The sequence below is a fragment of the Lipotes vexillifer genome, unplaced genomic scaffold (assembly GCF_000442215.2).
Source record: "Lipotes vexillifer unplaced genomic scaffold, Lipotes_vexillifer_v1.1 scaffold1019, whole genome shotgun sequence".
In the NCBI taxonomy this organism is placed as follows: domain Eukaryota; kingdom Metazoa; phylum Chordata; class Mammalia; order Artiodactyla; family Lipotidae; genus Lipotes; species Lipotes vexillifer.
This window is the reverse complement of record NW_006776835.1, coordinates 771,876-785,364: the sequence shown is the minus strand read 5'-3', so window position 1 is coordinate 785,364 and position 13,489 is coordinate 771,876. Positions and strand designations below refer to the sequence as shown.

General features: G+C 41.5%; 1 protein-coding gene and 1 non-coding gene across 2 annotated transcripts in view; one reads left to right on the top strand and one right to left on the bottom strand.

Moving 5' to 3' along the window:
* The window catches only part of ZNF609 (zinc finger protein 609), a 182,885-nt gene that overhangs the window by 18,292 nt on the left and 151,104 nt on the right, over positions 1 to 13,489 (bottom strand). The window lies entirely within an intron of this gene.
* TRNAE-UUC (transfer RNA glutamic acid (anticodon UUC)) lies at positions 5,381 to 5,452 on the top strand. Its single transcript has one exon. It is a non-coding gene; the product is annotated as a tRNA-Glu (tRNA).

Sequence of the window (13,489 nt, the reverse complement as noted above, 5' to 3'; positions counted from 1 at the left end):
ATTTTTACCATTTCCACTTAGTACCTGCTTTCTCTCAGGGATCTCATAAACTAATGCTCAGTTGACCACTTTCCTTCTTGTATGCCACGTGCTTCCTTGCTTCCTAGCTTCCACTTTCCTTCTTGAAAACACTTCCTTCATTTGGCTTCCAGGACAAGGACACCGCACTGGCCTGATTTTCTTCTTATCGTTCTGCTCGCTCCTTCTCAGCACCTTTTGCTGTTACTACTTCATATCTAACTAATGACTCAAACTTCTATCTCCAGCACCTACCTTTTCCCTGAACTCCAGATTCATATATCTAATTGCAAATTTGACATTTCCATTTGATGTCTCAAAAGAGATTTCAAACTTAACATGACCCAAACTGAGCTCCTGATACCCACCTGTCCCTTGACCACTCCCTTGCCCCCTGCTCCCAATAACAACTTGGCTCTGAGTTTTCCCTATTTCAGGTAATGGCATTTCCATCCTTGCAGGTGTTCAGGTCAAAAACCTTGGGAGTTCTGCTTGACTCCTCTCTTACTCTCACACCACCCCACATCTGACAGTCAGCAAATCTTGTTGGCTCAACCTTCAAAATATATCCAGATTTTGATATCTCACTATCTCCACTTCTCTGGCTCCAGGTACTCCTCTAATTATTGCAACAGCCATCCTATCCCTCTCTGACCCATTCTCAACACAGGAGCCAGAGAGATCCTGTTAAAATCCAAGTCATATCCTATCATTGCTCTACTCAAAACCTTCCAAAGGCTTCTTTCCATTTCACCCAGATTAAAGGGCAAAATTCTTATTGTGATCTTAAAGGATTCATGTGATCTCAGCCCTCATTACCTCTCTGATCAACATCATCTACTGCTGTGCCCCTCACACTCTGTTCTGGCACGTGAGCTACTTGTTCCTTGAACACAAGAAGCATGTTCTCATCTTAGGGCCTTGAACTTGCCATTCCATCTATCAGTAACATCCCTTCCCCCCATCCCCCATATTCTCAAAGGTACTTTCCCTTCATTTCTTTCAAATATTTTCTCAAGTCATCTCAGTGAGGCCATCCCTCATTCCCACTCCCCACTTATATACTTTCTAGTTCCCTTTCCTACCTTCCTCCACATAATATTTATCAGTATGTAACATAGCAGAAATTTTATTTATTCATCTTGCTTATTGTCTGTTCAGTCCTATTAGAATGTAAGCTCTATGAAGAGCAAGATTTTTGTCAGTTTTTTTGGACTGCTGTATCTATAAGAACTAGAAACATTTTTGGCATATAGTAGATGCTCAATAAATATATGTTGAATAAATGAATGCTCCTTGTTTCTCTCCAGAAACTCTATTCAAGTAAGGTATAAAAAAATGATAAACAGAAACCTCAATTAAATAGTGTTGAGGGACCACAAGAAGGAGCTCTCATGCCCTGTGATGGTAGCAGAGCCCAAACAGGAGGAAGAAAGACTCCTCTTCTTTCCCGGCAAGGACTCAGCCAATGAGAAGCTATGGACTCTGTTTACTATAGTGTTCCCAATTTCCCTTTCCCCTCTATAAAAGTGTTCTTCCCTTGCTGTGCAGGAACTTGCATGTGGCTCACCATGGTTGCAGACACTGAATTGCAATTCTCTGCTGATCTCAAATAAGCCCATCTTTGCTGGAGAAATGTCTGGTCATCTATTTGATTTAGGTCAACATTTTGGTGGCCCATACGGACACCAGAGGAGACCCCTGAAGACTCCAGGACTGGTGAGCAAACAGGTGAGGTACCCATAAATTGAGCCCACTGAACTCACTGCTTTTCTTGCTGACCGTGGAATTTGGAGGGTCTTTCTCCTGGATCCAAGCTCATGCCCTCTTTGTGTATAAAGAAATGGCTGGTGTTAGCTTGCAGGGTGTTTGAATTGAACTGTTCGAACTGTAAGTTGTTCGAGCTGTTTGAAAATTGTTCTTTTACTCTAGAGGAAATCCTCTGAGAAATGGGATCCCAGTTATCTGTGGCCCCCACACCCCGGGACTTTAGCCAATTTTATGTTTAAAAACTGTGGTCCTTCCTCATGCACATTTCTAACTAAATGGACCAACCTGTCCAAAGGCAATTTAGAATATCAATGGCCATTTTTTTTTTTTTTTTGGGTACGCGGGCCTCTCACTGTTGTGGCCTCTCCCGTCGCGGAGCACAGGCTCTGGACATGCAGGCTCAGCGGCCATGGCTCACGGGCCCAGCCTTTCCGCGGCATGTGGGATCTTCCCGGACCAGGGCATGAACCCGTGTCCCCTGCATCGACAAGCGGACTCTCAACCACTGCGCCACCAGGGAAGCCCTCAATGGCCATTTTGGGGAACTTTTAAAATCCCCATAACTTAATTTCCTTAAAACTGTACTGGACTACAATAGCTCAGAAATAGAGCTGAATGGTATGCCTATTTCAACTGGCATTTTAAGGCTTCCAGACATTATCAGGAACCTAAAACTGCTTCTCTGCAAAATAAGATTTTAAGATTAACTGAGGCAAATAAATGATTAAAGAAAGATAAAATGGCTCCTGAAGTCTCAGGCTCTTCTTCTTGGCTTCTTTGTCTCAGGCTCCACCTCTGGCACCACCTTTCTCTCCCTTGGCTTCTTGTGGCCAGACTCTGCCTCCAGCACCATTTCAATCCTTCCTTCTATACTGCCTATGCCTCCTCTTTACCCTCAATTCCCTCATACAAATTCTCTCCCGGAACTTACTCCCTCTCTGAAACTCTCCCAGCTCCCTTTTCCTCTCAACTTGTTAGAGCCTGTCCCTTAAAAATTAAGCCTTCTGGGCTTCCCTGGTGGCACAGTGGTTAAGAATCCGCTGGCCAATGCAGGGGACACGGGTTCGAGCCCTGCTCTAGGAAGATCCCACATGCCACGGAGCAACTAAGCCAGTGTGCCACAACTACTGAGCCTGTGCTCTAGAGCCTATGAGCCACAACTACTGAGCCCGCGAGCCACAACTGCTGAGCCTGCGTGCTACAACTACTGAAGCACACGCACCTAGAGCCCATGCTCCACAAGAGAAGACACTGCAACGAGAAACCTGTGCACCGCAACCAAGAGTAACCCCCGCTCGCCACAACTAGAGAAAGCCTGCATGCAACAACGAAGACCCAATGCAGCCAAAAAAAAAAAAAAAAATCCTAAAAAAAAAAAAAAAATTAAGCTTTCTGAGGATCCATAGGTTAAACCCTTAATTTCTTTTTTTTTTTTAAATAAATGTATTTATTTATTTTTGGCTGTGTTGGGTCTTCGTTTCTGTGCGAGGGCTTTCTCCAGTTGCGGCGAGCAGAGGCCACTCTTCCTCACGGCGCGCGGGCCTGTCACTGTCACGGCCTCTCCCGTTGTGGAGCACAGGCTCCAGACGCGCAGGCTCAGTAGTTGTGGCTCACGGGCTTAGTTGCTCCGCGGCATGTGGGATCTTCCCAGACCAGGGCTCGAAACCCTTAATTTCTTATATTCCCTTATATTGAACTGTGAGCCATTGTCAAATATTTTCCCAAAGTAACTGAAGATCCTCACAGATTTTCTGAGGTGTTTATTTGTTAAACTTTTATTGATTAATTGACTGATTGATTGATTTTTATTTGGTTGCACCGGGTCTCAGTTGTGGCTTGTGCCTCTTCTTTTTTAATATCTTTATTGGAGTATACTTGCTTTACAATGTTGTGTTAGTTCCTGTTGTACAACAAAGTGAATCAGCTGTAAGTATACATATATCCCTACATCCCCTCCCTCTTGAGCCTCCCTCCCACCCTCCCTATCCCACCCTCATGGGCTCCTTAGTTGCTACATGCGAACTCTTGGTCGCAGCATACGTGTGGGATCTAGTTCCGTGAAGGCCAGGCAGAGCATTTGATGAAAACTGCTAATTGGGAAAATCGTGAAATGTCTCTAGAATTACAACTGGGAGACCAGCCCACTAACTTACTACATGATTAGGTTCGAGATATGGCTAAGCGACTTCATCGAGCAATTTTCCAAAGCCTGTTGATTGGAACAAACTTCAGGCTTGCATACAAAAATCTGATGAAACTGTTCATAACTATTATAATCGACTTCAGATTAAAAAAAAAATTCTGGTCTTCCTTCATGTGTTGATTCCACCTGGTAGTTTTTAACTCTATTTTTATTAATGGGCTGAACTGGGATCTTTCCCATCTAGTAACAAAGACCAGGATGGAATGGGAAACTATGTCCATCCCAGACTTAATTAATCTGACAAACCAGCTCTCTTGCACTCTAGATGAGTCACCTAAATGGGAGACCACCAAAATTCTTAATCTTCCAATCCAGCAAATGAAGGCTCCTAAACAAAACCCAAACCCTCCTAGTTTCTGCTATTATTGTAAAGAGCTAGGACATTGGAAAAGAGACTGCTACAAATTTAAGTACTTTAGGCATCTTCAGCTCTCTAACCAGCCTTTCCAACATCCTCCCAACTCTCAATTATGGGGCTCTGAGGAACTACCAGGGATTTTCCCAATTCTCCCTCTTAATAGACTTGGAGAAACATTTCTCCAGATTGGGAATGGATCTCTTCCAGTCCTAAATGATGCTGGAGCTAAACTCTCAGTGCTCAACCCAACTAATATAAAGCAGCCCCTGCCTGGGGATATTAAAACATTTCAGGACTTCCCTGGCAGTCCAGTGGTTAAGACTCCACGCTTCCAATGCAGGGCGCTCGGGTTCAATCCCTGGTCGGGGAACTATGATCCCACATGCCACGAGACGTGGCCAAAAAAACCTCCAAAATACCCCAGTTCAAATAGTGGGGATCTCTAATGAACCTCAAAAGGTTCCTATCTCTGACCAATTAATTCCCTTTTGTTCAGGCCCTTTCAGATACACACACCCTTTTCTCCTTAGTTTCTCTGTCCCTACCCATTTATTAGGCCGAGACTTCTTAGAGAAGTATCATGCCAAAATTTCTTTCTCCCAAAAGGAGGAGTTAATTCTAGAATTTGAGAGTAGTCATCAAAGTAACCAGCCAGGTGAATTAAATGATCCTTTGACCTCTTTTTTCTGTTCTAGAGCTGATTCTGGAAACACTGATCATTTGCCCCTATTGAATCAGCTATCACCTTCCTTATGGGCAAAATCTCCAACTGATATTGGCAAAATTAATAGTGCATCTCCCATCAAGTTTCACATAGATTCCTCAAAACCTCTTCCCGGAATTAATCAATATCATATAAAGTAAAGCAGCCCTTCAAGGCACAAAGCCCATAATAGAAGATTACAAGGCTTGAGGCCTCTTTACCCCTTGTACTAGCCCCTGTAACACTTCCATTTTCCCAGTGAGAAAACCTAAGGGCCAAGGGTGGAGGCCCAGGACCTCTGAGCAAAAAAAACAACACTGTTGGGAGTTCCCTGGTGGTCCAGTGGTTAGGATTTGGCACTTTCACTGTTGTGGCCCAAGTTCAATCCCTGGCTGGGGAAATAAGATCCCGGAAGCTGCGCGGCACGGCCAAAAACAAACAAGAAAAACCTTGTTATCCCTCAATATCTTGTTGTTCCTAAACCTCATAGGTTACTAACATCTATTCCTATCAGAAGTAAATTCTTTACTGTAACTGATTTATGAGTTCACTCCTTGGTATTCCAGTTGATGAAGCTAGCCAACACCTGTTTGCCTTCATTTGGGAAGAAAAACAATTCACCAGGACAGTAATGTCTCAAGGGCTTTATTGAGAGCCCTTCATTTCTCACCAACCCTGAAGGCTGATCTGGATGATATAAAGTTCAGGGGTTCTACTTTGTTGCAGTATGTAGATGATTTGCTTCTTTGCTCTCCTTTTCTCTTCACAGGAGGACAGCAACCACTTGCTAAAACTTTCAGGTTTAAAACTATTATATATAGGATGGATAAACAACAAGGTCCTACTGTATAGCACAGGGAACTATATTCAGTATCCTGTGAAAAACCACAATGGAAAAGAATATATATATGCATAACTGAGTCACTCTGTTGTACAACTGAAATTAAAGACAACACCGTAAATCAACTACAATAAAATTAAAAAACAAAACAAACAAACTTTTAGGCTTAAAGCGACACAAGGTCACCAAAGAAAAACTGCAGTTTGCCCAAACCTAGTTTCAATATTTAGAGCATCTGATCTCAAAATAATGGCTACAATCAGATCCAGATAGACTTCATGTTGTCCTAAGTTTCCCCAAACCCAAAAGTAGGTGCCGAGAGGTATTCTTGAGCTACTGGTTGTTGCTTAAATTGGATTCTAAATTTCTCTCTATGGCCAAGCCTCTGTATGTCTTACTCAACAGTAACAATCCTGACCCAATTTTATGGGAAGAACTGGACAACACGACCTTTAAGGCCTTAAAGGGGAGTTTTATGAACCCACCTGCTCTTGGGCATCACAATTATCAAATTCCCCTTTTCCTTTTTTGTTTATGAAAAGGAAGGGAATGTCCTTGGGGTACTTACCCAAAAACAAGGGACCACCAACAACCCACAGGATGTTATAGCCAGTAACTGGACTCTGTGGCATGGGAACACATCCCGCCCTTGCCTTAGAGCCATTACAGCCACTGCCGTTTTAGTTAAAGCAACCAAGAAAATCACTATGGGATGCCCTTTAGCCATTTTTATACCTCACGCAGTAGAAGTTCTCCTGAATTCTCAGCACACTCAATGCCAAACGAAAGCAGCCAAATCTCTGTCATGGCTCAAAGGGATATTTCCCCAAATGATGACTTAAGAGAAACTGGCTAGAGAAGCCCAACAATTGGCCTCAGAAAAGGAAAAGCAAGGTTGGAAATTCAACCATTTTTGGTTTGATAAAAAGAGAAAGTTCTGGTTTGGACCAAATAACAACCCAGTCTTGTAGAGGACTCTAAAATTCCCACTCCCTGCCACTGTCCATGCATTAAACTACTGGTGTACTGACAAAATGATAGCATTCATGAATCAATATGAGTGGGGAAACATTAAGAAAGCTACAAAAAGTGACTACCTCACTTGTCCCACTTGTCCAAAGTACAACCCAGGGAAGCCTGTTTGTACTGCTCCTGGACATTTTAAACGGCTTAATTCGGGACTTCCCTGGTGGTCCGGTGGTAGAGAATCTGCCTTCCAATGCAGGGGACACGGGTTCAATACCTGGTTGGGGAACTAAGATCCCACATGCCGCAGGGCAACAAAGCCCACGTGTCACAACTACTGAGCCTGCGTACCACAACTACAGAGCCCACGCACTACAACTACAGAGCCCAAGCGCTCTGGAGCCCATGCCACAACTAGAGAAGAGAAAACCTGCATGCCACAACTAGATCCTGCATGCCGCAACGAAGACCCGATGCAGCCAAATAAATAAATAAAAATTTTAAAATGCTACTAAACTGATTAATTTGAGGTTTGGCAAATGGATGTCATACAACTCCCTCCATCTCATGGATGTGAATATATTTTAGTCATGGTCTGTATGTTTTCACAATGAACTGAAGCCTTCTCTTGCAGACAGGCTACTGCCTCTTCTGTGGCTAAGGTCTTTTTGGAAAAGATTAACCCTACCTGGGGAACTCCTCTCGAACTTTACAGTGATCGAGGAACCCATTTTACTGGCCAGGTAATTCAACGAGCCTGTGCTGTTTATCCGGTTTTACAAGTTTCACTGTGCTTACCACCCTCAATCCTCTGGTTTCCTTGTGGAACACACCAACCGCACTTTTAAGACTGAATTGGCAAAACTAGTAGAGGCCCTCCAAATACCTTGGCCAAAAGCATTGCTGTTGGTCCTTCCAAATCTCAGATCCACTCCTTTTAGAACTCATAAACTCTCCCCTTTGAGATAGTCATAAGATGTCCAATGCACTTGGCTTCTGCTTCTTTTGACCCACAAGTGATAAAAGGAGAGATACTCTAATACTGCAAAAGCCTAACTGCTTCTATTAAAAATAACCATGCTTTCAGCCACTATGGAGAAAGGTATGGAAGTTCCTTGAAAAACTAAAACAGAACTACCATATGACCCAGCAATCCCACTACTGGGCATATACCCTGATAAAACCATAATCCATGAATAGTCATGTTCCACAATGTTCACTGAAGCACTATTTACAATAGCCAGGACATGGAAGCACCTAAGTGCCCATCAACAGATGAATGGATAAAGAAGATGCAGCACATATATACAATGGAATATTACTCAGCCATAAAAAGAAATGAAATTGAGTTGTTCGTAGTGAGGCGGATGGACCTAGAGTCTGTCATACAGAGTGAAGTAAGTCAGAAAGAGAAAAACAAATATCGTACACTAACACATATATATGGAATCTAAAAAATAAAATAAAATAAAATGGTCATGAAGAACCTAGGGGCAGGACAGGAATAAAGAGGCAGACCTACTAGAGAATGGACTTGAGGACATGGGGAGGGGGAAGGGTAAGCTGGGACGAAGTGAGAGAGTAGCATGGACTTATATATACTACCAAATGTAAAATAGATAGCTAGTGGGAAGCAGCTGCATAGCACAGGGAGATCAGCTCGGTGCTTTGCAACCACCTAGAGGGGTGGGATAAGGAGGGTGGGAGGGAGACGCAGAGGGAGGGGATATGGGGATATACGTATGCATATAGCTGATTCACTTTGTTATACAGCAGAAACTAACAACACTGTAAAGCAGTTATACTCCAATAAAGATGTTTAAAAAAAATAAAATAACCATGCTTTGGTAAAGCAGTCTTTTCACAGTGTACCCTTGGGAGACGAAGACCTTAAGCATCACACCTTGTAACCTGCAGATTTCATCTATTGGGAAAGAATTCTCTTATACCTCACTGGAAAGGCCCCTATCGGGTACTGCTAGCCAACCCTTGTACCACCAAACTCCAAGAAACAGATTCTTGGCGAGTCATGTGATACAAGTAAAGAAAGCACCAAACCCTGACGGGACCTGCACATTATCTGGGTTACCTGAAAGTGAAGATTTCCCAGAAGAGAAGCAGCAATATCTGATGAGACACCTTTCCGAACATATCTAGACCAGCCCTGTTGGAAGTGTGTTGCCAAACCTCTGATGATGATATAACACTTCAGATGATCTCAAATGTTTATGATCTTGATAACATACGGACTTCAGATAAAAAGTGCTTGAGAATTCTGCCTTCTACCCTCCCTTTTCACTCGAACGTGACCTCAATAGGTTTCCAATCTGTGCACTTTTCCTCTGCCTTGAGACATTACACCTAGAAAAGGTCCTTCCTGGCACTGAGGGACAAAAAGCTGCTCAAACTAGAAAAACTGATTTTGGTCAGTGACATTTTCAGAGAAAGATCTTGATTAAAAGGGGGAAATGTAAAAAATAAATAAACAGAAACCTCAATTAAACAGAGCTGGGAGACCAGAAGAAGGAGCTCTCATGCCCTGTGATAACAGCAAAGCCCAAGAGAAAGAGGAATGACTCCTCTTCTTTCCTGGCAAGGACTCAATCGTGGTTTCCTTGTTTACTTTAGCACTCCCAGCTTCCCCTTCCCATCTACAAAAGTGTTTTCCTTCCCTTGCCATGTAGGGACTTGCATGTGGCTTACCATGGTTGCAGACCCCAAATTGCAATTCTCTGCCTATCCTGAATAAACCCATCTCTGCTGGAGAAATATTTGGCAGTTTTATTTAAGTCAATAAAAGAAAAATTTCCAAGTATTTCCATTCTTTTTTTTTTTTTTTTTTACAAAAGCAAGAAACCACATCTTATTTTTATTTAAATAAGGAGGAATAAAATGACAAAGTAAATAATATAATATCCCATATATTCAGTTTCTCATTGTTGACATCTTTTTTAAGTTTTTTTTTTTTTTTTTAACATCTTTATTGGGGTATAATTGCTTTACAATGGTGTGTTAGTTTCTGCTTTATAACAGAGTGAGTCAGTTATACATATATATATGTTCCCATATCTCTTCCCTCTTTGTCTCCCTCCCTCCCACCCTCCCTATCCCACCCCTCCAGACAGCCACAAAGAACCGAGCCGGTTTCCCTGTGCCATGCGGCTGCTTCCCACTGGCTATCTACCTTACGTTTGTTAGTATATATATGTCCATGTCTCTCTCTCCAAGTATTTCCATTCTTATACATAATGGGGCTTATACATAATGGGACTCTTACTAGTGTTTGAATACAGTAATAGTTTATTTTGTGAGTTGAATAGGCATCTACTTTACCCAACTGAGTCAGTAACCTGCTGTATGATTCTGGGCAAGCTACTTTATCGTCCTTTGTTGGACTAGACCTCTAGAATTCTGTGATTCTATGAAAGGCCATGAAACTCAAGCACTTAGAAGTATAAATGACTAATAAAACGCTATTTCCCATAGAGTTTTAACAATGATCAAAGACTTAAGCTAAACAAAATACAAGGCATGAAATATAAGGCATGTCATTTCAGATATTGTTTACCTGGTAGAAAAAATTTTTATCTGAGTGGGAGTATAAATTGGTAAAAGCACTATGGAAAACTATTTTGTTTCTACCAAACTCATGTATTTCTAAGCAGATCTTCTAAAGCTAAACATACATCTACCCTATGACCCAGCAATTCTCAGAAACAAGGACTTACATCCAACAAAAGTCATGTAAAAGAATGTTTATAGCAGCTTCACTCATAATAGTCCCAAACCAGAAACAACTCAAATGTCTGTAAAAAGTAGAATGGATAAATTGTGGTATATTCATAATGTAATATTATAATGCTCTGAAGAATGAACTACTGCTATACATTACAAAATGCATGAATCTCACAGACATAATGTTAAGTGAAAGAAGCCAAACAAGAGTACATACCATGTGATCACATTTCAAGGTAGGAAAACTCATCTATAATGATACAAATCAGAACAGTGGTTACCTTTTGGGGTGGTATTGACTGCAGAGGGCATGAGAGAATACTCTAGGGGTACTGGTAATGTTCTAGCTCTGGATGTAGGTAGTAGTCACACAGTTATATACATATATAAAAATTCATCAAACCATGTACTTAGTATTTATTCATTTTATTTATGTTATACTTCAATAAAACATTAAAGCAGGGACTTCCCTGGTGGCACAGTGGTTGAGAATCCACCTGCCAATGCAGGGGACACGGGTTCGATCCCTGGTCCAGGAAGATCCCACATGCCGCGGAGCAACTAAGCCCGTGTGCCACAACTACTGAGCCTATGCTCTAGAGCCTGCACTCTAGAGCCCGCGAGCCACAACTACTGAGCCCACGTGCCACAACTGCTGAAGCCTGCGCACCTAGAGCCTGCGCTCCACAACAAGAGAAGCCACCGCAATGAGAAGCCCGAGCACCACAACGAAGAGTAGCCCCTGCTTGCCACAACTAGAGAAAGCCCGCATGCAGCCAACGAAGACCCAACACAGCCAAAAATAAATGAATAAATGAATAAATTAAAAAAAATAATAAAACATTAAAGCAATCTACAGCAGGCAGTAGGGTCTCTCTCAGTAGCATTCTACTCTATCAAAGAGTTTAAAAACTCTGGAATATAGTGACCAACTCAGTAAACTTCCACAGAGAAAGTCTATCTCCCCTGAGGTTAACCAACAAACAGTTTTTTAACACCAGAAACTAACACAACATTGCAAATCAACTATACTTCAGTCAAAAAGCCCCCAAAACAAACAAACAAAAACAATCAACTTTTTGGTATCAACATGTATCGGGATTGTGTCGGGCGTAAAGTGTAAAATACATATAATAATTATTTACTGCCAACACTTCTAAATGTTTCTACTGCTACTATGCCTAGAGAGGGCACAGGAAATTCATATATTGCTGGTGGGTGTATAAAGCTGGTCCAACCTCTGGTGGTAATCGGGCATTATCTTTCAAAAAGCACATTCTCTTTGACCCAACAAATCCACTTGAAGGTATTTATCCACAAATATTCTCAGTGTACAAAATGAACAAGGCACCTACTGCAGCAGTGTTTATTATAGAAAAAGATGGGAAACTAAATGTCGTTTAATGAAGAAGCAATCAAATACATTTCTGCATATCCACACAATGGAATACTATGCAGCTGTTAAAAAACAACTATAAATAAACTGATATGGAACAAATTCTGAGATATACAGGCAAATTGAAAAAAACCGCAAGGTCCAGAACAGTAATTACAGTATGCTACCATCTGTGTAAAAACAACCTTATAAGTATCTATTTATAGTGCATAGAAGGTCTCTGAAAGGATAAATAAACTAGTATTAGTGGCCTTCCCTAGGGAGGGAAACTGGGTGGCTGGAATTCAGTGGAAGGAAACTTGTTTTTCATTGTATATTCATTTTACTGTTGAATTTTTACACCATATACATGTGTTACCTATTCAAAAAAAAAAAGGTAAAAATAGTAATTAATTTTGGTAGGACAAAATGCTAATTTTTTTTTCCTTTTAGGAAAGGAAAATATAATTGAAGAGGGCAAATAAGTGGCAGGATGAATACCATCTCTGAAACCCTGTCTCACTTCTTGTAAATGGGTAATTTCTCTTTATTCAGTTCAGAGTATCAAAGTGATTGTGGCAGTTTTAAAATATGTCCACAGATTCTTTGATATTCTTCCCTCAAAAAGGAGAGGCCTAATTCCCCTCACCCTGACTGTGGGTTACAATTAGCAACTTGGTTCTAATAAACAGAATGTGGTGAAAGTAGCCTTCTCAGACTAGGTGATAAAAGGCAACATGGGTTCGTCCTAGTTTTTCCTCTTGGATTACTTCTCTTGGGGAAGTTAGCTGCTGTGTTATGAGGACACTGAAGTAGCCTACCCTATGGAGAGGTGCATGAGGCCAGAGACTGAGGCCTCCTGCTAACAGACATGTAAGTGAGCCAACTTGGAAGTGATCCTCAAATAAGCTTTCAGATGATAGCAGCCCAGTTGACATTTTGACTGCAACTTCATGAGCAATCTTGAGACAGAATCAGCTACTTAAGCCACTCTTGAATTGCTGACCCCCAGAAACTATAAGTTTTAGAATGCTATATTTTGGGAATAATTTGTTATACAACAACAGATAACCTAGAATAGTGTTTTATCCTAAGCCGACAAAGAATTCATTCAACTTATTCCTTCCTGGAGCAAATATTTACTGAGCCTCTATTATTTGCCAGGCATTATGGTAAGTATTGAAGTTATAAAAAACAACTAAGAAGATACCAAGGTCCATTTCTGGGCTGGGAGCAAATATTTATTAAGAGCCTACGCTGGACTAGGTACTGGAGAACAAAGATAAACAAGGCCAGCTGCCTGCTCGCAACATAAGGGACTGAAAAATAGGATAGGGGCAAGAGGTCACATGTGACTGAATATGCCAGTAGCTTTGAGTTTTCAAATGGAAACATCAGTATTTACCTATATGCTACTTTTAAATCTTGTTTCAATCCCAACTGCCAATCCTGGTTGATGCTGACAACTACCCGCTGAATGAAGGGCAGGTTAGCATGCAAGTCTCCCTTTCCCTCTTTCC